This window comes from Mirounga angustirostris, unplaced genomic scaffold (assembly GCF_029215605.1).
Source record: "Mirounga angustirostris isolate CCGP_5_RB_7025 unplaced genomic scaffold, mMirAng1.0.hap1 SCAF_2, whole genome shotgun sequence".
In the NCBI taxonomy this organism is placed as follows: Eukaryota; Metazoa; Chordata; class Mammalia; order Carnivora; family Phocidae; genus Mirounga; species Mirounga angustirostris.
This window is the reverse complement of record NW_026991710.1, coordinates 10,487,581-10,513,646: the sequence shown is the minus strand read 5'-3', so window position 1 is coordinate 10,513,646 and position 26,066 is coordinate 10,487,581.

Below are 26,066 nucleotides of genomic sequence, written 5' to 3'. Positions count from 1 at the left end.
TAATAGAATGGTGCTATAAATCTAAATTGCATTGAGTTGAAGAAGGAGTGTGAAATAAGGATATAGAGGCAGCCAGTTCGGGCAATGCCTTTGAGAAGACTAATGCGATGTTGAGGAGCAGCAGAGTTATAAACTGGAGAGAGATGGGTGGTTGAAGGTTTTGAGGTGTGTGTTGGGAGTGGTGTGAGTGTGGGGTGGATGTTTCAAATGAGAGAGACTTGAGCAGGTTCAAAGTCTGGTGAAATGTGTCTACAAAGGGGGAAATATTGAAGTTAACAAGGGAGAGTATGTCAAATCAGTACAGTGAGGATCCTGAGAAGGCAGGAGAGATTACTCTTTCTTCATAAGAAAGAAAGAAGGAAAGCAAGGAAGCAAAAAGGAAAGTCTCGGAGAGTGGTTTGTATGTTCAGTGACAAATACTAGAAGAACTTCTAGTAGCTTCAAGAGTTTCTAATGTCTCTTTCATGTAGAGCAAATAGCATCTGTTAAGTGTGATGGGGTAAGATGACAAAATTCCAAAACTTGAGAAGAATCAGCTGCTATGAAGAGAGGGCTGAACATGGGAATCTAGAAGTGTTGGGAAGAGCTGCATTTTCTGACTCTGGTATTGAACTCTTTCTGCTGAACCACTGTGTCTTCCCAGGTGGTCTCTTGCAGAGCCATGATGGAAGCAGCACCCTCCAAACTAAGAGGGAGTAGTATGTTTGTTAGTAAAACAGAATGTCCTGGTTCTCTTACTGAACAACTACACAACTATTTTTCCAGTCTTAATCTCTTTCTCTGCTCATTCCCTCACCCTTTATTTGAACTAGCCTGTGACTCTGTTTTCTTCCAGGTGTGTTAGTCATTAACAGGAACACATTCATAGGAGTAAGTGAGTTCTGCTCTAACAAAATGTCCTAAGATTAGCACACGCCATTGTGATAAATTTCCTGGGTTGGCTTCTGGTGGATCTGAACCTCCCCACACTCATCACTTCTTCCCCATTGTAGCCTTCTCAGCAGGTGCAACATAAGACAACCTGTACATGATTTTGGCTGCTGGACAGTGATGCTGATGAGCTGAGGAAGCACAGTCTTAGTAGCTTCATCTGATTTTGGCCATTTATCTTGTGACTCATGGAAGCATGTTGCAGTTTAATACATGATAAGGCAGCACTTTAATAACCCCATGTGTGACGCTATGAGGTCACAAGTCACCCGACAGTGGTGGTATTAGGGAAGAGGTTGAAAGCTCACCTGTGGGAAAATAAAGAGAACGTTCCCAAGTTAGACAGAAAGAAGCTGAACTAAGCTACTTCTCAAGTCTTTTCCTAGATTTGATGGTTATTGTCTCAGGGAAGGGAAGCTACTCAAAATAAATGCACATGAGGGAACTGAGGTATTCATAAATGTTAAGGTTCTTAGAAGCAATAAGTTGAAGAGACAAGAGCATGGACAAGGAATGGGTAGACTCATATCCCAGCTCATTTATTTGCTAGCTGAATAACCCTAAACAACTTACCTCACATTTCTGACACTGTTTTCTATTTTGTAAAAGGAAGAGGCTGTCTGTTTTGATCGTCACTCTGAGGTTGTGATGGCCAATATAGTTGCCACTAACCCAGTGTAGTTATTGAAATTTAAGTTATTTGAAATTAAATAACGTTAAAAATCAATTCCTCAGTTGTGCAAGCCACATTTGAAGTGCTCACGTGAACATGCCGGGGGATATCCTATTGGGCCATATGAATGTAGAACACTTCCATCATCACCAAAAGTTCTATTTGACAGCACTCTTTAAGGGATTAGAGACAATCTCTAAAAACAGATCCAAAAAATCCTCATCGTATATTAGGCACTCATATATGATAACTAACCTTTTGGTAATTATAAGTAATCTTTAAGACTATGTGTTAAAATCCATACAAAGTGTGTTACAATTATTATTTAATGTAATTTTTACTCCCATTGGGGATGGGAATGGGAATAGTCATTCCATAGATGAAGAAATGAGACTTAAAAAGGTTAAATCATTTCCCAAGATTACAAAGATTATGAAGCTAGTATGTTTAGGAATGTCTTCAAAATCACAGAGGAAAAATTTCAGAAAAGGGTTTCAAACACTCATTTGCTTGAGCACTAACCTGCCTGTTCTATGCCTAGCAGTGTGCTTTTATCTGCACTAAGAACAGTGAAAAACCCCAGCAGTGGTGAAAGGGAAGATAAACAATCTCGAGGATTTCATGCAGGAAAGAGAACAGGGTAGGGAAAGCCCTTGCATGTAAAGAAAACAAGGGCTAAAGTAGATAGCCTCTAAGTCCTATGACCCTGGACTCTTGGATTCTGAAAAGCCTCATATTACATGTTCTATTCAATCCGAGACAATCAGGAATTATAGTTATTTACTGCAAGAAGTAGAATTACTTTGTTTTGTTGTCTTTGCCAATCAATACCTGCCTCTTTGAGGAGACCTATGTTCTGATGAACATGTAGAGAGGAGCAATTTGCTCTTGAAAATAAAGAAATCAGTTGGGAAATGGGTCCAAGTGGTGGAGGGTAGGATCTTATCAATATGGCAAATTGTGCTTTTAAGAAGTGCTGTTTTTGCCCAAATCCTATGCATCAGACCTTGATCCATTGTTTTCTAAAAGAAACATCAAGACATGTAAGTAATAAGCACAAGAGTGTCTTTTTAAATCCTTCCCTGATCAAAAAAAAACAACAATATGGGGCACCTGGGTGGTTCAGTAGGTTAAACGTCTGACTCTTGATTTCAACTCAGGTCATGATCTCAGGGTCTTGAGATGGAGCCCCCCACCCCCTGCATCAGGCTCTGAGCTAAGCAGGGAGTCTGCTTCCCCTCTCCCTTTCCCTCTGCCCCTACCCCTCCTCGCTCTCTCTCTCTCAAATAAATAAATCTTTGAAAAAAATAGAATCAACAACTATAAAGCAAATAACAATCATACTAAAAATTATAATAATTGTTGGATGAATATATTATGAATAAATTAATACAACATCTTAACAGTGGTTATATTAAGACAAGCTAGATTATGTGACAATAACAAATACACCAATAAATCTCAGTGATTTAAACCAGAAAGAAGTTGTTTCTCATTCACATCATAGTGCAACTGAATAACTGTATCTCTTCTTGGACGCTGTCTTCCTGGTGATAATTCAGGGACCCAACATCTGGAACTTGTGTTCTCCAAGGGCTAGAGAGTCATGTAGCATACTTCCCAAGCCTGGAAGTAATTTACATTACTTCTGTCCACTTTCCATTTCTTGGAACTCAGTCACATGGTCCACAATTCAACTATAAGAGATACTGGCATACATTGCCTTGTTATGAACCTAAGTGTGAGGAACACATGACCTTGTCACTGAAACAGAGGTCATTAAATAAGTTCAGCCTAAATGCATCAGCAAGCTCTGAGCTTCTTTTAAAAACCAAATAGCTTCTTTACTTTTAAAGAGTTACTCATTTTTCTTTTTTTCCTAAACTCTGTTTCTACTTAAATGCCACCTGCCCCACCCTCGTCAGATAGACTTGATTCCTACTTCATTGAGAATATCAGACCCACCAGACAAATTTTGCATTCTCCTTTTCAGCTTGTCTTTCTCCTTTCAGAGGGGCAGCTGTCCTCTTAAATAAAGCCAAATCTTCTATAAGAAGCATTGAGCTCCTTTGCTTCTTCCAGACTTTGATCTGTTAACGATTGCCTCTTTTTCCTATGTCTTTATTTCCGTGCATTTTTGTTTCTTTAGTCTATAATCTCATTGAGATCTTTTTCATCTTAAAACCCTTCCTTGACAATTAGATGGCACCCCCGTCTATAAGTACAGTTCAGTCTCTACATTTATCCTTCATTATAGTCTTAGAAGAATAATACATATTCACTTCCAGTTTATTGCTAAATATTTGTCTTCATAATGCTTAACAACATTTAATTATATATTGTTGTGTGGGACCATTTATTGTCTGTAACCCACATTTGATTTTAAGCTCTATAAGGACCTGACTACATATTTTTGATTCACCCTGATTCTCAGTACTAAGCCCAGAGCCTGATCCATGGTACCTGCTTAATAAATATTTGGCAATTCAAAACAAATAAATAAATATTTGGTGACCCACTGTAATTGATGCAGACTAAAAAGGTCAATTACATTATGGTTATTAAATGTAATGGATATCACATCTTCTTTATCCATTTATCTGTCAGTGGACATCTGGGCTCTTTCCATATTTTGGCTATTGTGGACATTGCTTCTATAACCATTGGGGTTCAGGTACCCCTTCGGATCACTGTTTGTATCCTTTGAGTAAATACCTAGTAGTGAAATTGCTGGGTCATAGAATAGCTCTGTTTTTAACCTTTTGAGGAACCTCTATACTATTTTCCAGAAGACATGGTATACATATACATTGGAATATTACTCAGCCATAAAAAAAAAAAACAATGAAATCTTACTAGTTGCAACGATGTGGATAGAACTAGAGGGTATTATGCTAAGCAATATAAGTCAGTCAGAGAAAGACAATAATCATATGATTTCACTCACATGTGGAATTTAAGAAACAAGGCAGAGAATAATAGGGGAGGGAAAAAGAAAATAAGACAAAATCAGAGAGGGAGACAAACCATAAGAGACTCTTAATTATAGGAAACAAACTGAGGGTTACTGGAGGGGAGGTAGGTGGGGGGTGGGGTAACTGGGTAATGGACATTAAGGAGGGCACTTGATGTAATGAGCACTGTGTGTTATATGCAACTGAAGACTCACTAAACTCTACCTCTGAAACTAAAATAATAATAATAATAATAATAATAAATAAATAATAAATGTAATGGATACATTTCTGCCTTTACTTTCATGGATTATTCTACTACATTTAATACCAATGGATGACTCATGTTCTTTAGCTAATCTAATCCCTTGATGTCTTTGACCCATCAAACTCTTGGTGGTTTTTCTACTTCTGTGTTGGGTCCCTTTCAGTCTACTTAATTGTCTCCTTCATATTCCACTTTGCACCCCTCAAGTGGAGGTGCTTCATGAACTTTTATTCTTGGGCTGCTAATCCCCTCAGTATTCATATCGCTAAAAGGATGACTTATCCACTTTGGAGATTTCTACTGCCACCCATCTGCTGGTACCTTCCAAAATATATAGTAATCCTAGACTTCTTCCTTGAGTCACAAAATTTGGGGCCAAACTGTCTGCTCAATATCACCATCAAAATGTCCACTGGCATCTCAAACTTGACTGGTCCTAATCTATTTCATTATTCCTCAAGATACTCTGTATGTCAGGGTCATTATCCGTACAGTGATCCAACTAAAAACCAAGGAGCCTTATTCCTTTACCTTTATCACACTCTCTTCCACTAACCATTAAATAAGTCTTACCCTTATGCATCCAAATATTTCTTGTATCCTTCCTCTCCTATCCATCCTTACTAGTTTTCTTACTCATTTCTCCACCCTGGATTATGAAAATCTATCAGTCTCCTTGCCAGCTAAATCTACTCCTCACACTACTGCCAAACTGAATTTTTCAGAAGCAACCATCTGACCATTTCATACTTCCATTTATTTATTTATTTATTTTTAATTTTTTTATTCTTATGTTAATCCCCATACATTACATCATTAGTCTTAGATGTAGTGTTCCATGATTCATTGTTTGTGCATAACACCCAGTGCTCCATGCAGAATGTGCCTTCCTCAATACCCATCACCAGGCTAACCCATCCTCCCACCCCCCTCCCCTCTAGAACCCTCAGTTTGTTTTTCAGAGTCCATCATCTCTCATGGTTCGTCTACCCCTCCGATTTCCCCCCTTCATTCTTCCCCTCCTGCTACCTTCCTCTTCTTCTTCTCCGGGGTTGTCATAAACTGTCATACTTCCATTTAAACTCCTTCAAAGACTCACTATCATACACAAGGTAAGGTCAAAACACAATGAGATGTCTTGGATTTTCCAAAATTTGACTCCTTCTTCTCTGTGTCTCTAATTTCATGATTAGAGGTATTGCTGCTCTGCACACACCCTGTTCTTTCTTGTTTGGTACTTCACTGAAGGAAAGTTAAGCAAACCCTAGCTAACCCCCACCCCCATCCTTGCACTATGTGAGGACTCAGCTCCTCCAGAAAGTCTCTGTATTTCTGTTCAGTCTGGGTTCGGCATCACTCCTCTGTGCCCATCTAGTGCCCTAGAGATATTTGTGACTTTGAATGGTATAAAGCAAAATCCCTTGGTAAAACATGTTGGACTTGTTGTGTGAGTAAGAAGTAACCTTTTGTGGCACTGAGTGACTGAGATTCAGGGGTTAATTGTCACTCCAGCATAACCTAGCTAATTGTGGATAAACTGTGGTCAGCATACTCCAAATGAAGAATGATGTATGAAAAATTAGGTCCCCACTCTGCTCTTACAGACAAAGCACAGATCTGCCATTATCTCCAGCCCTAACATTCACTGGAGCTATTTTACTAGGAAATGTTCAAAGAGAGCCGATTTGACTCTAGAAGAAAATGAAGAAAATTATGGAAAACTGCTTTCTCTAAGTACAGCAAACATTTGTAGAATAAATGAGTTTGCAGTTTATAATCTATTTTCCACTCTAGCAAAGCCGGTGCTGTTCCATCTGAGCTGAGAAACTACTGGAGCTTGAATTATCCATGAAGGCGCTGCCTATTTGTCATGCAGCCTGGCCCACTGAGGGCGAGGTTACACATTGAAATGCAATGAGGTCAAATTGGAGACCCAGCAAACATTGCTGCACTTTGGCAGCTGGAACATCATGTGCCTTTCCAAGTTCAGGAGTCATCTCAATACCCCTTGGGGAATAGCGTCAAGGAAATGGGCCTTGCTGTGCATATCCATTACTGGATAGATGTGGAATCACTGTACCTGATCTCTCACATGTCTGCCCAGACACAGCCAAGGGAATGAAAGGCAGGACAGCGAAGCTCAGTTTGTGGAATGTTACTTTCAGGTGAAAAGACTACCACGTGTGTCTTGGAAAGGGATAAATATACCACATCACATCAGATGTTTAGTCCTTCAACACATGAGTCGGATCTACCACTGGTTCCATTTCATTGTGAACATTTTTGATCATTGCCATATTTTATCACCTGGTTAGTGCATATGATTTGCTTTGGGGCTTTCTGGAATCTAAACCCAGCAGAACCTGCCTCCCACCTTAGAAGCCAAAAGGCCAGTTCACACTTTTCTAGCTTCCCTTGCATCTTAGGACTTGGCACATGTCTCAAATAAGATGCATACAACACTCATTTTGAACTGGAAAAAAGGAAGACAAAGAAGCAGGAGCCTCAGTGATTGCATTCTAGGGGCGGTGGTGGTAGAAATTTCTCTATGCAAGGATAGCAGTACCTAAGATGACCACAGGAGGGACTAAACAAGGATGTGGAGCATTTGTGGACAATGGCCACAGTGCCAGGCCAAACTCATAGTGAGCATGCATTTGGCTGGGGTTCTGGTGGCCTAGCCTTCCTTGTTCTGGACCACCTTCTGCCCCTGGTTCTCTAGCCAAAATTGGCAATTTTGTGGTATTCCAATAGCTTCTTAGTAAAGTCCTCTTCTTTTTACATCAGTCAAAAAATGTTATTACAACTCTTTTCTGAAAAATTCCATCACCTGCACAGCAAGATAAGGGACATTCCTAAAACAATCATTATAAATATTGTTGTCAGTGAAATCTATTCATAAAATAGGCAAAAAGAAATGGTATCAGTGTCGATGTAACTTATAATGTGCTTGGTTCAATTTGTCATCTTTGATCAGTGATTCTCAACCATGGAACATTGTGTTCTCCAGGAGCCATCTGAGTAAATTTGCTATTGTCATCTAGTGAGTAGAAGTCAGAGATGCTGCTAAACATCCTACAATGCATAAGGCAGCCTCGATGACAATGAATTATCTGGCCCCAAATGTAAATAATGGGAAGGTTCAAGAACCCTGTCTTAGATTATTTGAGTTTCAATGGACCTTAAGGCCAACTAATTCCATGGCTGAATCAGCTCTATTTTCTGGAACTCTGAACTCCAGAAGGAGCTTCTCTGTCCTATTGTTAGGTCAATCAGTCTGTTGCTTGTTTACTCCTTTCTTTGCACTTTGTGATATGCTTTATTATATTGTTTTTATGTATCCAGAAAGGCAATTGCTTTAACTTTCAGATTTTTTTATTCTTCCTGTGGTGTCATAAATGGAAGCTTCTGTAACCTTGTCAGCAACTCATTGGGAGTGTCCTTGAAATATTAAAGTTTGATCCTCAAAACAAAACAAAAACCTCTTGGAGATTTTCAAAGTTTGTAGAGGAGATGCCCCAACTACTTTTCATGTTTTATAGACTTTCACATTTGTGTGTGTGTGTGTTTTGTTTTTTTTGTTTTTGATAGAGAGAGAGAGACAGCAGGTGCACAAGTGGGAGGGTGTGGGGGAGAGGGAAAGAGAGAATCTTAAGCTGACTCCACACCCAGCTCAGAGCCCAATGCAAGGCTCGATCCCATGACCCTGAGATCATGACCTGAGCCAAAACTGAGAGTCTGATGCTTAACTGACTGAGCCACCCATGTGCCCTAAGACTTTCATGTTTAAGTCTTTCTCCATCTAACAAATAATTACTGCCATTTCCATACCAGGTACCATATTAGGTAAATATGTTCAAAAACAAACACACAAAAATACCCAAAGAAACCTGGTGCTAGCTTTCAAGATTTTTCATACAAATGGGGAAGACAGACAACAAATAAGTAAATTAATAGATAAATCCATAGATTTAAACTATTAGAAAGATAATAAAGAAGAAAAAGGCTTAAGTATTAGAAATTATCAAGGGAAAATCAGCTTAGAGAACATGATCATAGAGGCTTCTCTGAGGAGGTGGAATTTTTAAAAATTTTAATTTATTTTTAATTTAAGTATAACTAACATAAAATATTATATTAGCTTCAGGTGTAAGATATAAAGATTCAACCATTCTATGTATTTCTCAGTGTTCATTACAAGTGCCCTCCTTAATCCCCATCACCTATTTCATCCATCCCCCCACCTACCTCCCCTCTGGCAACCGCCAGTCTGTTCTCTGTATTTTAGAGTCCGTTTTTTTATTTGTTTGTCTCTTTTTTTTTCCTTTGTTCATATTTTTTGTTTCTTAAATTCCACATATGAGTGAAATCATATGGTATTTGTCTTTCTCTGACTGATTTATTTCACTTAGCATACTCTTTAGATCCATCCATGTTGTTGCAAATGATAAGATTTCTTTCTTTTCATGACTGAGTAATATTTCATTGTGTGTGTATATATCTGTCACTGTATATGTCCATTCATCTGTCGATGGACACTTGGGCTGCTTCCATAATTTGTAAGTAATGTTGCAATAAACAAGGGGGTGCATATATCTTTTCAAATTACTGTTTTCATATTCTTTGGGTAAATATTCAGTAGTGGAATTGCTGGATTATGTAGTTCCATTTTTAATTTTTTGAGGAACCTCCATACTGTTTTCCACAGTGGCTGCACCAATTTGCCTTCCACTAACAGTGTATGAGTTTCCTTTTTCTCCACATTGAGGAGATAGCATTTAAAACAAACTGAGGGTTGCTGGATTAGAGGGGGGTGGGAGGGATGGGGTGGCTGGGTGATGGACACTGGGGAGGCTATGTGCTATGATGAGCAATGTGAATTGTGTAAGACTGATGAATCACAGACCTGTACCTCTGAAACAAATAATACATTATATGTTAATAAAAAAATTTAAAAAATAAACCAAAGCTGAAGGAAGAGCATATTAAGCAGAGAAAACAGTGTGAATGAAGTCTTAGGACAGGAAAGGACTTAATGACTAAAGAGTTGAAAGGAAGGCAGTGTGATTATGGGCCCCTGGGTGAGGGGGAGTAGCAGCAGATAATGTGGGAGGTACAAAAGGAGAACTATTGGATCTGTCCCAGTCTGTTGATGGTGATGCTCCAGCTTGGGATGCCTAAGGCACTCACCTGGGCCCATATTCAGCATAGCCAGGCCCCACAGACATTTCCCCACCAGGGCCAAAATTGTGACAGGACCAGCCCTGTGGTTCTTATTATGACTGCAAGACACACTTCAGCAAAGACCCTCAGGGAACCCTGAGGAACAAGACTTGTTATTTGCAGGTCCTGGAGGGCACATAGCAAGGTCACAGGTAGAGAAAAAAACTTATACTTAAGGCCCTGCTTTTATTTGTCTGAGGGTGGGATGTCTACACTTTTGTGGGCTTACTTTTATTGACAAATTTAAAGCATAGAACAGGAATTAGGGTGTGGGAAGGGAGGAATGGGGTCACTCAAGTGGTCAGTTATCTAGGCCATACAGGGCCTTCTAGAAGGAGACCTTCAAGGTCAGGTCTGCCTGGTTATTTGTCTGTTTTGTGAGTGTCTGTGTCATATTTCTGGCAATATGTTTATTCGGGATAGATGTCTTGAAATGGATGCTTCAGCACTCAAAAGCTTAATGTCAGGCCCTGACACTACAATCAAAAAGCTAATGTCAGGACTACAAGGTCATATCCTGTGGAGCTCTGTAATTTGGGAGGAAGAGGTGGTAAATCTGCAAAAGGATTCTTCTGTTTACATACCCTAAGGATTCTTGGACTATCTAAACATGGAGTTGCTTTGCACTTGCCCAGAATGATTAAAAAAAGAAGGAAAATCGGTTAGGGTGGAGCAAGATGGCGGAGGAGTAGGAGACCTGGATTTTGTCTGGTCCCAGGAATTCAGCTGGATAGGGGTCAAACCATTCTGAACACCTACGAACTCAACAGGAGATCGAAGAAAAGAATAGCAGCAACTATGAACAGAAAAGCCACCACTTTCTGGAAGGTAGGACGTACGGAGAAGTGAATCCGAGGTGATATTCGGGAGGATAGACGGCGGGGGAGGGGGCCTCCGTGGGCCACTTCTAGCAAGTGATAGAGCTGCGGAGCACAAAATCAGAACTTTCAAAGTCGGCTCCGCTGAGGGATGTTGCTCCAGTGGCTAAGCTGGGGGTGGAACCGTCATGGGACAGTGTTGTCTCAGGACTCTCAGGGTCACAGAAAGACCGGGGGTGCCTGAGTGCGGCAGAGCTCCCAGGTATCGGAGCGGGGAAGCCGGCTGCAGAGACGGAGCCGAGGAGTGGGCTCTCAGCTCGGGGTTGCCATAAACCGTGATCCCTGGCACAGTTGGGCCACTGCTCCTCCAGCAGGGACCCAATGAGCGGCAGACCCGGGGAAACTCCCCTTCCTCCCCCCAGGAGTTGCTGCATGGGAGCACATCACAGGGATCTGCTGGGTTTGGGATTCCACAGGGGGTCAGGTGCCAGAGATAGAAACGTTTGGTCACAGGCCGGGTGAGCACGGAGTGCGGCTGGAGACCGGGCAGACGGGAGTAATTGACTGCTTTTCTCTGGGGGCGCACTGAGGAGTGGGACCCCGAGTTCTCGGCTCCTCTAGGTCAGAGATTGGGAGGTCACCATTTTCACTCTCGTCCTCCAAAGCTGTGGAAAGCTTGCAGGGAACAAAAGCTCCCGAGAACAAACCCGAGCAGATTACTTAGGCAAGACCGGCAAGGGAGGGGCAATTCCACCTCGGGCAAAGACATTTGGGAACCACAGCAACAGGCCCCTCCCCCAGAAGATCAGCAAGAACAGCCAACCAAGACCAAGTTTACAGATCAATGAGAATGGCAGAACTCCAGAGCTAGGGGAATACTGCACATAGAATCCAAGTGGGATTTATCCCTGGGCTGCAAGGTTGGTTCAACATCCAAAAATCAATCAATGTGATGCAATACATTAATAAAAGAAAGAACAAGAACCATATGATCCTCTCAATAGATGCAGAAAAAGCATTTGACAAAGTACAGCATCCTTTCTTGATCAAAACTCTTCAGACTATAGGGATAGAGGGTACATACCACAATATCATAAAAGCCATCTATGAAAAACCCACAGTGAATATCATTCTCAAAGGGGAAAAACTGAGAGCTTTACCCCAAAGTCAGGAACACGGCAGGGATGTCCACTATCACTACTGCTATTCAACATAGTATTAGAAGTCCTAGCCACAGCAATCAGACAACAAAAAGAAATAAAAGGCATCCAAATTGGCAGAGAAGAAGTCAAACTCTCACTCTTTACAGATGATATGCTACTTTATGTGGAAAACCCAAAAGACTCCACCCCAAAGCTGCTAGAACTCATACAGGAATTCAGTAAAGTGGCAGGATATAAAATCAATGCACAGAAATGCCACATCAGTGGCATTCCTCTACACCAACAACAAGACAGAAGAAAAAGAAATTAAGGAGTCAATCCCATTTACAATTGCACCCAAAACCATAAGATATTTAGGAATAAATCTAACAAAAGAGGCAAAGAATCTGTACTCAGAAAACTATAAAATACTCATGAAAGAAACTGAGGAAGACACAAAGAAATGGAAAAATGTTCCATGCTCATGGATTGGAAGAACAAATATTGTGAAGGTGTCAATGCTACCTAGAGCAATCTACACATTCAATGCAATCCCCATCAAAATACCATCCACTTTTTTCAAAGAAATGGAACAAATAATCCTAAAATTTGTATGGAACCAGAAAAGACCCCGAATAGCCAGAGGAATGTTGAAAAAGAAAAGCAAAGCTGGTGGCATCACAATTCTGGACTTCAAGCTCTATTACAAAGCTGTCACCATCAAGACAGTATGGTACTGGCACAAAAACAGACACATAGATCAATGGAACAGAATAAAGAGCTCAGAAATGGACCCTCAACCCTATGGTCCACTAATCTTTGACAAAGCAGGAAAGAATGTCCAATGGAAAAAAGACAGTCTCTTCAACAAATGGTGTTGGGAAAATTGGACAGCCACATGCAGAAGAATGAAACTGGACCATTTCCTTACACCACACAGAAGAATAGACTCAAAATGGTTGAAAGACCTCAAGGTGAGACAGGAGTCCATCAACATTCTAAAGGAGAACACAGGCAGCGACCTCTTAGACCTCAGCCACAGCAACTTCTTCCTAGAAACATTGCCAAAGGCAAGGGAAGCACTGGTAAAAATGAACTATTGGGACCTCATCAAGATAAAAAGCTTTTGCACAGCAAAAGAAACAGTCCACAAAACCAAAAGACAACCGACAGAATGGGAGAAGATATTTGCAAATGACATATCAGATAAAGGGCTAGTATCCAAAATCTATAAAGAACTTATCAAACTCAACACCCAAAGAACAAATGATCCAATCAAGAAATGGGCAGAAGACATGAACAGACATTTTTCCAAAGAAGACATCTAAATGGCCAACAGACACACGAAAAAGTGTTCAACATTGCTCGGCATCAGGGAAATCCAAATCAAAACCTCAATGAGATATCACCTCACACCAGTCAGAATGGCCAAAATTAATAAGTCAGGAAATGACAGATGTTGGCAAGGATGCGGAGAAAGGGGAACACTCCTACACTGTTGGTGGGAATGCAAGCTGGTGCAGCCACTCTGGAAAACAGTATGGAGGTTCCTCAAAATTTGAAAATAGAGCTACCATATGATCCAGCAATTGCACTACTGGGTATTTACCCCAAAGATACAAATGTAGGGATCCGAAGGGGTATGTGCACCCTGATGTTTATAGCAGCAATGTCCACAATAGCCAAACTATGGAAGGAGTCAAGATGTCCATCAACAGATGAATGGATAAAGAAGTGGTATATATATACAATGGAATATTATGCAGCCATCAAAAAGAATGAAATCTTGCCATTTGCAACAACGTGGATGGAACTGGAGGGTATTATGCTGAGCAAAAGAAGTCAATCAGACAAAGACATGTATCATATGACCTCACTGATATGAGGAATTCTTAATCTCAGGAAACAAATTGAGGGTTGCTGGAGTGGTGGGGAATGGGAGGGATGGGGTGGCTGGGTGATAGACATTGGGGAGGGTATGTGCTATGGTGAGTGCTGTGAATTGTGCAGGACTGTTGAATCACAGATCTGTACCTCTGAAGCAAATAATACATTATACGTTTAAAAAAAAGAAGATAGCAGCAGGGGAAGAATGAAGTGGGGGAATCGGAGGGGGAAACAAAACATAGAGACAATGGACTCTGAAAAACAAACTGAGGGTTCTAGAGGGGAGGGGCGTGGGAGGATGGGTTAGCCTGGTGATTGGTATTAAAGAGGGCACGTTCTGCATGGAGCACTGGGTGTTATACGCAAACAATGAATCATGGAACACTACATCAAAAACTAATGATGTAATATATGGTGATTAACATAATATAATTAAAAAAAGAAGGAAAATCAATTCAATCATATGGGTTATTTCACTATGACTAGAAGCCCAAATTGACAGTTTCATTTATTCCTGATTAATAAAAATATATCAGTTAATTACATGTTAGTGTCATTCACTTAATAAATAAAAATCTTGAAATACACATGATCTGTGAGTTCAAAATCCTCCAATCAAGTCCTGCTGCTTCATTTGATGCAATATGAAACTGAGACACACAGAGTAAATATGACTTGTCCAAGGTCACAAAGTTTAGAGAACCAAGTTTAAGATCTAGATGTCTGCATACCTACCCCAACGCTCTTTCTACCAAACCACCCTGCTAAGACGATATGCAACTGGAGTCCATGTAGAGGTTAGACTAACTATCGGAGAGAATCTGGTTTTCTTTCTTTGATGAAAAATCTCCCTTGAATTCTGAACTCACTCGAATGTATGACATTTTCCCCATTGCCCAGACCGATAGAAATTTACTTCAAAAATTACCCTTTTCTTGTGCCTCATGAATAATCATTGCCATCAGATTAGAGGCCAGATTAACATTTTCTATATACTTGATCCAAATGACTGCCTGGAGGTTTTGGGGTAAATGAACTGTGCAGTAGGTAATCATTAATTTCCATTCTATCACCCATGCATGGAAGCCTGTCCCAGTGTTCAAACTGCTTTTCCTTTAGCTGACAAATAAATTGTTCCCACCTTGATGCCTCTGAACTGCATTTATAATGGCTTTAATTAATATCATGTATTTTTCGATACTTGATGAGCACAAGATAAAGAAAAGTCCCAAGGAGACCAATATGGGCAGGGAGTATAAGGGGGAGACATCTAAATACCCAGGATCTACTGGTGACAAGTAGGCTGTTGCAAGGTCACCACCTGTGCTACTCTGGTTGAATTCTGGAAAAAGACTGTTTGCCTAGTGCTGGAGAGAATGACTTCTGATTGATCTGAGATTAAATCCTAACATTTCTAGTTACTACTCACGAGGCTGTAAAACATTTCTTAAATGCTTTAAATTTCCATTTCTTCATTCATAATGGAAAGTTGATAATACTCATGGCTAACATTTATCAAGCCCTTACTATTATACGCCTGGCACTTCTCTGTGCAGTTAATGGGAATCAATACAGGTATGTATTAACATCTTGATTATAAGAGCTACCATATGATCCAGCAATTGCACTACTGGGTATTTACCCCAAAGATACAAAAGTAGGGATCCAAAAGGGTACGTGCACCCCGATGTTTATAGCAGCAATGTCCACAATAGCCAAACTGTGGAAAGAGCCAAGATGTCCATCGACAGACGAATGGATAAAGAAGATGTAGTATATATATACAATGGAATATTATGCAGCCATCAAAAGGAATGAGATCTTGCCATTTGCAATGACGTGGATGGAACTGGAGGGTATTATGTTGAGTGAAATAAGTCAAACAGAGAAAGATATGTATCATATGATCTCACTGATATGAGGAATTCTTAATCGCAGGAAACAAACTGAGGGTTGCTGGAGTGGGGGGTGGGGTGGGAGGGATGGGGTGGCTGGGTGATAGACACTGGGGAGGGTATGTGCTCTGGAAGTGCTGTGAATTGTGCAAGACTGTTGAATCTCAGATCTGTACCTCTGAAACAAATAATGCAATATGTGTTAAGAAAAAAAAAAGAAGAAGAAGAAGGTAGCAGGAGGGGAAGAATGAAGCGGGGGAAATCGAAGGGGTAGACGAACCACGAGAGACGATGGACTCTGAAAAACAAACTGAGGGTTCTAGAGGGGAGGGAGGTGGGAGGATGGGTTAGCCTGGTGGTGGGTATTGAGGAGGGCACATTCTGCATGGAGCACTGGGTGTTATGCACAAACAATGAATCATGGAACACTACATCTAAAACTAATGATGTAATGTATGGGGATTAACATAAGAATAAAAAATAAAAAATAAAAATCTTGATTATAAAGGTAAAGAAAAATAAAATCCTTGAATAACCTGGCCAGGATCTTACAACTGGAAAATAACAAAATGATCATATTCCAAAGCTTTGTTCTTTTACCTGCATAAATCTATGAAGTCCAGCTACTGTGTTCTGTTTTGCTGAAAAATGAGTAAACACTGGATTCCAGAGAGATAAAAATGGCAAGGATGCTCCATGACCTAGCTGGGCATGTAACCTCTGCTTCATTCTCCACCCCAGTGTTTTTTCATGAGAATCATGCTGCCTCATAAGGAAAGTTCTCTGTTATTTTATTTTTTTAACTATTGGAGATTAACGGAGCTTCATATGAATTTGCGCAGAAATGGCATGTTCTACAAAGCTTTGAGTAGGCCCTGAATTCTGCCTCGGGCACAGCCCTTGCCACACCCAGTAATGTAGCTGTCTCCACTGCACCTGTCCTGCCCTCCCCCTAAACTCCTATTGTGCTTTTGTGAGCAAGGCTCTTGCAGCATTGTGAACAATGCTGTCTATTGTGAGTACGCATTCTAGAAAATAAAGACCATGTGATCTGTGAGCAAGACTTTAGTGTAGAGCCTACTGCATTCATTGCATTCTGTTGGCACAATAGCAAATCCAAATCAGCACAAGGAAGGTGGAAGCATCCTCTAAACAAGCAAGACAGGACAGGCAAGGCTCAGGGTGTTCTGGCCTAGCCACTGAATGTATAAAAGATAAGGAATCCTATAAAGCAACATAAAATAGCCTGTTGGCATGCTGGGAATAGTAAGTGGCCAGATTGGAGGCCTACTGTTATTCATCTGGGTCTCAGATATCAATGGCCCTATAGGCAAAACCAAGGCTAGCCAATAGGACTCCCTAGAGTTAGCATTTATCATTTGTTCACTTATGCTCTAAATTTATCCCCAAGTTTGAAACTTCAGAGGTGTTCTTATAGTTAAAAGGAAACAGAAATAAGATTTATACCAGTTCTTCAAATTTTGGTACTGTGTTCATAGTTCCATATTAAGTCCCAATCCCCATCTTATTTTTGTGGTTTTTTTGTCCTCTTCTTTCTTATACTTTGTATACTTTTTATGTCCAGATATTCATTTTCTGGGTGTGAATAAACATCTTTGAGATTTAATCTTGCCAACTGGGCATCTCTACTTGAATGTTGCTGTCTGCTCACCCATAACTAAATTCATCAGTCCCCACACCAAATCTCCTCCTTCTGGGTTTCTCATCACAGGTAATACGCTTTCCACATTTTTCAATTACTAAAGATTGAAACGAGGCATTATCCTTACCTCCTTCTTTGCCCCCTTCCCCTTACATCCAATTACCAAGCCATGTTTAGCCAAGTCTGAAGTCCACCCATTTCTCTCTCCTGCCACCATTTTTTCCCATCATCCATTTTCCCTATCCCCCCACTACCCTCCCCTCTGGTAACTATCAATTTGTTCTTTATAGTTAAGAGTCTGTTTCTTGATTTGTCTCTCTCTTTCTTTTCCCTTTGCTCATTTGTTTGGTTTCTTAAATTCCACATATGAGTGAGATCATATGGTATTTGTCTTTCTCTGGCTGAATTATTTCACTTGGCATGATACTCTCTAGCTCTATCCATGTCGTTACAAATGTGCAGTCCACATTTTGGCCCCAGTTGCATTACCTCTCATCTACAACAACTCCTAACTGGCTTTCATGTCTTCTTTCTCTCTTTCAATCCTTCTCTACATTTCTGAAGTTTGCATGTGATCATGTGTGCTCCTGAGTAAGGTCATCTGGGGGTTTCTAACTGCTCTTAGGTCAAGCTGAAACAGCTTATAGAGAGTTCTAAATGGTGTGTGTAATCTGGGCACTGCTTGTTTCTCCAGCCTTAGCTCTTCCCTCCCCTTAACAACCCCCTCTCTTATATCTGCCCTTCACACATACCCAGAAGCATAAGAGGATTTTACTATCAGTGAGAGAGAACCTATAAAAATATGCACACTTTGATTACTTTCTTTACTTGTTTTAATATATGAAAAGTAACTACTCTTGAAGGATGTGTTCATTCCTGCTCCCTCCTGGATACATCACTAAACAGATCGTTCTCTCTTCCTAAACATGACTCCTCAGCCACCACACACATATCAATCCTTCTTACCCTGTCAATTCTATATATTGGCCAAGACTCTTTGATTTATAAGTAGAAATCCATCTCAAAGCATAATAAAAGTAATAGCATCATATCAAAGTTACTGCCTACTCCTTCTCTCGAGGAGTTACCTACCACCCATCCCTCTACCACAGTGGTGGACTCATGGAGCTAGGTTTCCTATGTCTGATGCCCCCCACCTGCCCTGGGCCACAGTAGGTTGATCCAAGGTGGACATCTAACCCAATGAACCAAAAACTCCCTCTTTACCTAGAAACTGGAATTAGAACCAAAATGTCTTTACATTTGGCTGGGCCCAAATATAACATCTCTGGTGTGGTGGGATGGCTGCAACTTCTGTCTTGTGTACCAGGAGCAGAGAAAGAGAATCTAGAGGAATGAAAAAATAAGGAATTAAGCACACTGAAAAAAAAAAACAAATAATAACAGTAACAAGAAACAGAAAGGATTCTCATATCCTTCTAGTTCCTTCGTCATCTTTCCTGATAGCTAGAAGCATTTTTGCACTTGTGATCCATTAGATATCCATATGCCTCCTTCATTTTTGTCTGCTTAAGTTTACTCCATTTTATTTTTATTACATTATAGTAAGAGCCCATAATAAAATATTGTTTGCTTTCTATGCAACAAGTAATATGAATGTATATTATATATTTACACATATATATGAGTGAATATATGTGTGTATGCATATGCATATATGAGTGTGTGTATGTACACACAGTCTCAAGTAAGTATCACCATACTCTGAAGTGTTTGTGTTTTTATTTTCATTTTTACAGATGAGAAATATGAGACTCATAGAAGTGATATAACACATCCAAGATCCCACAGACAAAAAGTAGGGAACCAAGTATGAAACTGAAATATTTTTGATTCTCAAGAGCATGTTTTTTCCTATTTTACTGTTTCCCACTCTCATTCATTTGGATCCCAGTATCAGTCAATTGTCCATTCATTCATTCATTCATTCATTCATTCATTCATTCTAGAAACACCTATTAGTTTTCTTCTCATGGCAGATGCTATGCAGGCAAATTTTCTCATAATTTTTGTGATGATTTGATGATACTGTTGGAAGACAGCTCTCCATGACATCTCATGTTTCTTCATGTCTTGTGTCAGCCATTGTTCTAGATTAGCTTTTCAAGGGTGTCTGTACAACAAAATCCATGGAAGATAAAGGTAGTGTCTTCTTCCAGAGCAGCGGGAAGATTTGTTTTCTGTCCAGGATGATAACAATCTCTCCCTCTGGGGTGAATGTTGAGTACATTTGTTAGTAATCCCTTTTAAAAGAATTGGATTTTCTAAATTTGGAGTTCCTCAGCTGCGTTGCAGGCTCACTGAATATATAGCATCCATCTGGGCCAATCCACATCACCCCATGGGACCTGGGGACAAACAAAACCAATGTGAACATGAAGCTCCATGTTGCCTTCTATTCCATGAGCAATAAAGTCCATTACCTGTGACGAAGGAGTCTCATATCTCCCACAATCATTTACGTGTGACCAATTTACTTGTCAGTTTGCAAATGGAAAAAGCTTAGATCCTGCACAACTCTTGACAAATGTAACTGATAAAATAATTTTAGGATGATAGATATGGACAATACAACTTGATATACCAGTGTTCATGTAGACTTATAAGTTGTAAAGTCAATATTTGAACCAAAATCTACCTGACTTCCAGGCCATCAAAGAAGGTATAAAGGAGTTAAAGGAGAGGAATAGAATTAATAAAACAGACAGCCTCACTGGTCAGCTGTATGCTGCCATATTAATAGGTGTGTGATAAGGACTTCTGGAATGTTTAGTGCTGTAAAAAGTATCAGATACTGGCACAGGGACTGGTGAGTAGCAAGTAGAGAAGACAAATGGTCTTAGAGGTTAAGAGACTTTGGAATCAAACAGCCCTAGGTTCAACTCTGCCACTCTGCATGACATGGACCAATTTGTTTAACCTGTTGGGGCAGTAATTTCTTTATCTCTAAAGCTAGAATAATAGATTCTATCTCACAAGAGTGTCATAGCACTAAACAAGGTGATGTATGGAGCATTTAGCATGAAGCTGCACACAAAGAAAGTACTCATTAAATGATAGCTCTTAGTGTTACTAATAAGCCCCCACTAAAGTTTGCATGAGTGATTGATCAATATCTCTACATCAATTTACCTGCACCTTAACTATCAGATCATTTACTACTAGTATTGCCCTAGTTGCTAGCAACATAATCAGATTTACAAATACAGATCATTACCTGAACCTCTGCAGCTTTAAGAGCTGAAGGGGACCCTGATTTTAAGTGTGGTGGTTACTAATAGTTCCTCAACGTAACAAAAATATCTTCAGGCTGCAATTTTGAGATAGCATTAAGGCTGAGCACTCACTTTGTACATTTCCACAATGTTATGAGAAATTACAAGGCTGGGGTTTTCCTGGTTATCCATTTGTCTCTTTCCCATCTTGCAAGTGGAACGCGTACTGCTGTTGCCAAGCAACAGGGCAGAGGTGGGAGTGATGGTGCATGTGTAATGTGGCACTCTGGGAGGGAGGGGCTTAGTTCTAGAGCGGGTCCAAGGGCACTGAAAAGGAACACTGAAGAGTGTACTTTTTCTCGACAGCTGGACAGTCATGTCATTAATGCAAATCCTCCAATAATTAAAAGAGCTGCTTCCACTGAGCAATCCCATCACCAGCTTTCTGTGAACTGTGGAAAATCCCAAGAACCACAGGGCATACTAGCTCTTGAAAGTCACCATTTGCCATCCTAGTATCTTGGCCAAACACACAGCATAAATACAGCAATCTTTCTCAGTGAATAATCAGAACTAGACTCTGAAAGAGGGTTTGGAAATCTCAATCCCAAGCATGCATCCCTTCTACAGAATTAATAGGAAGATGGTTCTTTCACTGAAGTAATAAAGAAAAGATCTTGAGAAGGGGAGTGGGGAGTACAAGGAGAGAATCAGAGACAACACACAATTTGGTAACCGACAACCATCTGTTTTATGTCATTAGAGAGGGGGGAAAAAAAGGTTGAAAATGTCTCGATTACATTAGTAACTGAGGCCTCTCTAATTAATTGTACTCAAATATCACTAATATGGGATAATTGTGTTCAAGCGTACACAGTGTGCTAAGCAGAATTATGAAGCAGTAAAGCACAGGCTCAGGATCCAGGCTGTCTTGGTTTGGATCCCAGCTCTCCCACTTACCGACAGAGTGATTTTGGAAGACCACTCGATCTCTCTGTGCCCCCCCCTTTTATATATAAAACGTGAATAATGATAGTGCCTATCTCATAGGACTGCTATCAAGATTAAATGACTTAATACATATAAACAATCTCGACTGAAGTGGGCATATAGTATTAAATACACGCTAGTCATTATTTATAGCAGTTTCACACATTTTTATGAAGAAAGAAACCTCATCTTATTCCTCTTTTTATTTTTATTTATTTATTTATTTTTATTTTTTATTATTGTGTTATGTTAATCACCATACATTGCATCATTAGTTTTTGAGGTAGTGTTCCATGATTCATTGTTTGCGTGTAACACCCAGTGCTCCATGCAGAACGTGCCCTCCTTAATACCCATCACCAGGCTAACCCATCCCCCCAGCCACCTCCCCTCTAGAACCCTCAGTTTGTTTCTCAGAGTCCATAGTCTTTCATGGTTATTTTTATTATCCAAAAAGTATATCCAGCCTTTAGTTGGTACATGACAAATGTTTGTCGAATAAGCTTTAAAAATTAAATCACCTCCCTTTACTTCAATCCGTTTTTAAAGCTGGCTAATGAAAATATAATTTCAAGTCAGAATAGGAATAATATCAGGAGTTTACGGAATAAGTTCACCTGGATTTTCTTTGCTTTACCCCTCCAAATATATTTTTAAGAATGTTCAACTCAAAATTAGAAGCTAATGTTGACCTCTGTGCTACATTTTCTTCTTCACAGATGGATATCTCTGCCTCCTAGAGGCAACAACAGTGTCCTGGAGTTTGGTTTGGATTTTTAAAATATTGTTTCCTTGTCTTGTATTGGGATTTAATAGAAAAATCATCTAATCTCAATTGGAAGTGAGAAAAAGCTTTGATAATCTATGGTCACCCTGTGCCCTAGAAAAAGCCCAGGGCCCCGTTTGAGTTCTACCCTGGTGTCTCACTTGGACAAACATTTTTAATTCTTGGTGTACTGGTAAGTCATAATCTGACCCCTTCATATTTATCAAACGAGACCATTAACATCAAAACGTAATATTATGTGAGAGCTTCTTGAGAAAATTTTAGTCCTAGAAAATGTCTCATTTTGAAATCCACCTTTAAATGAAGAAAGTTATAAGTTTCCAGATTAGTTAGTGGCATAAATACTTTTTTCTCTTTTTTCTGGTATCTCTGAGATTGTTTTCTATTTGCCATAGAAGGAGTGGAGTTCTTTGAGCAACAAGCACAGCAGAAATAGTTGTTGTTCCAGCAATCAAGAAAACAAACACAGAAAAGTAAGATATAGGTTCACAGAAACCAAGGGACAATCAGCTCTTGATTACTGGATGCTTTAACCATTTTATAGGAAGTAAAAGTTGGGGATCCCAAATACATATGTAATTATATCAAGGAAGTCAAAAAGATTCCATAAATATTTTCCATTTTGAGCCAAGCAGTATCTAGGTTCTAAGATAAGGCAAATATACACACAATTCTTACAACCAGGTGTTCCATATTTTGGTAGATTGCAAAAATTTTCCCAATTCTTCACCCATTGCTAAGTTCACTCTTTTTTCCATGTGTGTGTCCTCTAACTGACTCAACTAAGTTCAGGAATAAGAGATAAAAATCTGGTTTCTTGCAGATAATATATCTATAACACATTCATATACTGCTACCATAGGGTGGTATTTGTTTTCTATAACTGCATAATAAAGTACCATAGATTTAATGACTTGAGACAATACCCACTTATAAGCACATAGTTCTGTAGAAGCTCCCCCTGGTATGGCTGGGTTCTCTGCTCAAGGTATTACATGGGTGAAATCAGTGTCTGTCATGATGAGTTCTCATCTGAAGGTTCTTGAGAAAAATTCACTTCTAAGCTCATTCTTGTTGGCAGAATTCAGTTCTTCCCAGTTGGACTAAGATCCCCATATCCTGGCTGGCTGTCAGCAAGGGGCCCCCCTCAACTTTCAGGCTGCTCTCAGGTCCTAGCCTTGTGGCACTTTCTATCTCACCAGTGGAGAATGTCATTCTTATTAAACCCCTCTCAAACTCCAAATCTCTCTGACTTCCTCTTCTGTGAGCAGCCCTACTTTTAAAGGCTCATGTGATTAGGGCAGGCCCATCCAGATAATCTCCACAGTTTGAAGTCAACTATGCCATAAAATATAACCTAATACCAGGAGTAAAATCTATCCTAATCACAATCCTGGGGATTATGCAGGACATATTAATACCAGGATCAGGAAATCTTGACGGATATCTCAGAATTCTACCTATCAGAAGTTCCTAGCTGAGGTTGTAGGATTGATTCTACAGAAAAATCTTTAGAGAAATAAAATGGAAGAGAAGGGAACCCAAGGAAAGCTTAAAGCTAATTTAACAATATATGACATTAAATCACTGAACTCTACTCCGGAAACCAATATTGCACTGTATGTTAACTAACTAGAATTTAAAAAAAAAAAAAAAATACATGACATCAACAGGCAACCCAAGGCAAATTTATTCCTTTTTCCTTTTTCTAGAAAGCTAAATATTTCTAAGAATTTAGTGAAAATGGCACAAAATTTTTTTCTGGAGTTCTGGCAATGTTTTAGATTTTGATCTGGAAATAACTGGTATGTATTTGTCAAAGTTCATGGAATCATATGCTTATTATCTGTGTACTATACTGTGTGAAAATTATAAGTCAATAAGAGAAAGACACCTAAGGAGCACACATTGGAAGATGTGTAGTAAGTGAGAGAGTAGCTCTAAATTAAGAAGATAGAGGATGTGACCCAAACTGGAACCCAGAGGAAACAACCAAAGAAGATGCTCTGCCCCTGTAGTCAGTCACTTGTGGTGTACACACTTCCAAAATCCACTTTGAGGAATCTACAATTTTGACTTCTGATTAAACAGAGACCATGTGTATTTTTTATGGCATTTCCAATGACTTACTCAATGTCTCTCTCTCTTTTTTTTTAAAGATTTTATTTATTTCTTTGAGAGAGAGCAAAAGGGATCACAGAGACAGAGGGAGAAGCAGACTCCCTGCTGAGTGGAGAGCTCTATGTGGGGCTTGATCCCAGGACCCTGAGATCATGACCTGAGCCTAAGGCAGACACTTAACTGAGCCGAAGGCAGACACTTAACTGAGCCACCCAGATGCCCCTCAATGTCTCTTGAGATAACTCTTTGATTAGAGTGCCTCTCACATATTGTCTATTGGATATTTCAGATAGTTTCAGGAGAGCTCCAGACTTGTGCAGAGCAGACGAGTTGCCTCATTCATGATTCCATACACTAAATACCTAATGATAGCACTAAACCGACAGTGACAAGGATGTTAACAGAAACCAGCAACATTCTAGTGAGAAATTACTCTGACAAAATTTTACTGCTGTACTGCTATTTAATATTGCTCCTGAAATTGTCCTGCCCACGGACATACCTCAAATGTGGAAATGTGGTCATGATGAGTGGTTAGCACTCAGGTGATCATTTTTCCTCCAAGACAGATTTCAAAATGGGTTGAAAATAATAAATGTTTCAAAGCGGTAAAGCCTCCGGGCCCCTGATCAAGTGGGAGAAATTTCCCGATCTTCTCAGGTATTTATAAAAGAAGACCAGTCTCACACGGAGAATCTTGAAACTAATGCAAATTTAGTAGGAATAAAGGAAACATAGGGAAGACTTCTGATTACTCTCCTAGTTCCTGAGTAATGTGAACTTTCTGTCCTATTGCTTATTTTGAAAGAAACCACATTGTTTGGGTCTGGACAAGAGACAACCAGGAAGAGCTAAGGAGAGGGTGGAGAAGGCTTGGAGAGGGTGGGTAACTTTTAGAACAGCTACTGTGAATAAAGAGAGTCTCCAATTAAAAGGAATAAGTGGGAGAACCATGCTTCCAGTTTAAAATGGAAGTGATTAATGGAACCTTCTTTTCCCCAGACCTCACCTGCTTCCAGGTCCAAAAGGGTGTTGAAATGACAAGTGGAATGGATCCAAGCATTAATATGGCTGGAGCCCAGCTTTCCCCACCTTCTGTGCCATTTACACAGACCCCAAGAGTCTCATATCTTCCCCTGGAAGAAGCCCCCTTCCAGGCTCCCTCTTATCTTGCACCACCACCCCCATCACTTCTGATTCTCCTACAGTGGGGTCCCTAGTCATTGTGTTAATATTATTTCATTCAATTGTTTAATATATACTCTAGAAACAATAACAACAAAAAAAGGCACACATGGTTAATGCCAGTATATGATCATAGATTTGAAAATGTGTCTAATGGTGCAAAATACTGTCAGGCAAAAATCAAATAAGTAAAAAAATAAGCAGAAAATCCCAGAAGGGGCTTGTCTTAAGTCCAAGATTAACTCTGTCTCTCTGGTATGCCATTTATCTTCGAAATAGCTTTGAGGTCTGAAA